Below are 1,842 nucleotides of genomic sequence, written 5' to 3' on the forward strand. Positions count from 1 at the left end.
CGTGAAGTTGTGGTAAAAGAAACACCAGTCATGTGTAACAGCTTAGCTGTTAGAATACTCCCGTCTCTCTCGGTGCTAACAGTATGATTCTCTCAGTATCCCTACCTCTACTTGAACCAGTATTCTTTGACATTCAACATCAATCAAGACAATATAATGTTTGGGTAAACGAAGAACTGCTTTATTAAAGCAGTATAAAGGGAATAGCCTCAACCTTCACTAAGTAAGGTATATTCCTTACATATCAATTGCTAATCAAAAACGGTTAGTTTATAGAAAGGTTCATCTCTTCAAAATAATGGGAACTCATTTCTCACACTCAAGCTAATTTCGTAAAAGGTTTGGAAATGCGACAGGGTCCAGAAATAATTGTTTTATTAGAGAAACTTCTTACTTTATAAGGAACAATTTCATTTGTATCAACGTTCAAGATGCTAAATGTCTAACAGATAGAAGTAGAACCACTTTCAAGTTAGTGTTAGTACAGAGGGATTGTACAGCTATGTGTACCACGTGTTTTTTATGGTGTCGCCGATAAGGCTTGTTGCAGCGTGTAAGCATAAACGGGGTCGAATTTACACTTAAGTGTGTGTGGGTGTTAACATTTTACTTGTTCGGAACTGGCGCTATGATAGGACACCTTTAATCATATGTACGACGTGTAACGGTTCAAATGTTGTCTTTATTGGGAAAGTAAATCTAATAATAATGATAGAGACAACAATAAACCATTCCAAGTACGCTGGAATTTAGTTGCACTGATACGAGTGTGTTTCAGATCAGCAGCCAGGAGCAAGAAAAAAAAAGAAAAAACTTGATCAGTAACTATACATGTTCTGTGTGAAGTTGATGGGCAACCATGGTGGTAATTTTTCTTACATGTAATTCACCGTTCTGTCTAGAATCCTGGTGATTTTTTTTATTTCTTATTTGTAATTTTTTCGACTGCAATAGACACCCCTCATTTATCGAGAATAGCATCGCCTTTTTAACCTTTTTTGCGTGTTATGAATTTTTCAGTTTCGTATGGGGGTCAATTTGATCAGGGGTCAAATGCGGGAGCGTTAAAGCTATATACTTGTTGCTCGGAACTGTTGCCGTATCAACTGGGCGTACTCTTTATCTCAAGATTACTGCTAGAATCACAGATAACCATGTGTGTGTGTGTGAACGTGTCGCACAAGAGGTCAGTTCTGATTAATGTACCTGTATTATCTTCCGTTACCCCTGCAGGGAAGTCAGCCTCAATCTCACCTTCACTCTCACTCACTCATTCAATAGCTTTCAAATACTGATATTACACAGAAAACTTGAGTCCGGTGCAAAAGGTTAACTAACTAGACCTGAGGCGCCCCCTGATGACGTCACGAGGACTCTCACCTCTACGTAAAGGTTATCTGTTTGACAGATTTCGGTTCCATGAAATAATTTACTTTACAGCTTTACCCTCATTTATGAGAAACAAATAACTACAGAAAATTGCGTTAGGCTATTCCCACACCAACAATGCACATGTACGTAGGTACAACCTTTTGGTGAACTACTGACATAACAATGAGGGTCCGTCGAGGTTAACCTCGATGAAGAGGCAGAACATTAGCTGATCCTCCAGAATGGAGGCCCTGAGACCCTCCCGACCGCGAAGGACGGGGCCATCCATCACTCAAGATCGGATCGTCACCACCAAGCAGTAATGTTCCAACTCACCAGGGCAGGTAATGTTGTGCGTCATTATATTTACATCAACCTCCACGCGTCCTCAGAGGTATAATTCTTCCCGTGTCAAAGAGGAAAAAAAAATCCGGAACATTATTTACAGGTTATTTCCGGGGGAGGATTTAG

This window comes from Penaeus monodon, chromosome 33, assembly GCF_015228065.2.
Source record: "Penaeus monodon isolate SGIC_2016 chromosome 33, NSTDA_Pmon_1, whole genome shotgun sequence".
Taxonomy (NCBI): domain Eukaryota; kingdom Metazoa; phylum Arthropoda; class Malacostraca; order Decapoda; family Penaeidae; genus Penaeus; species Penaeus monodon.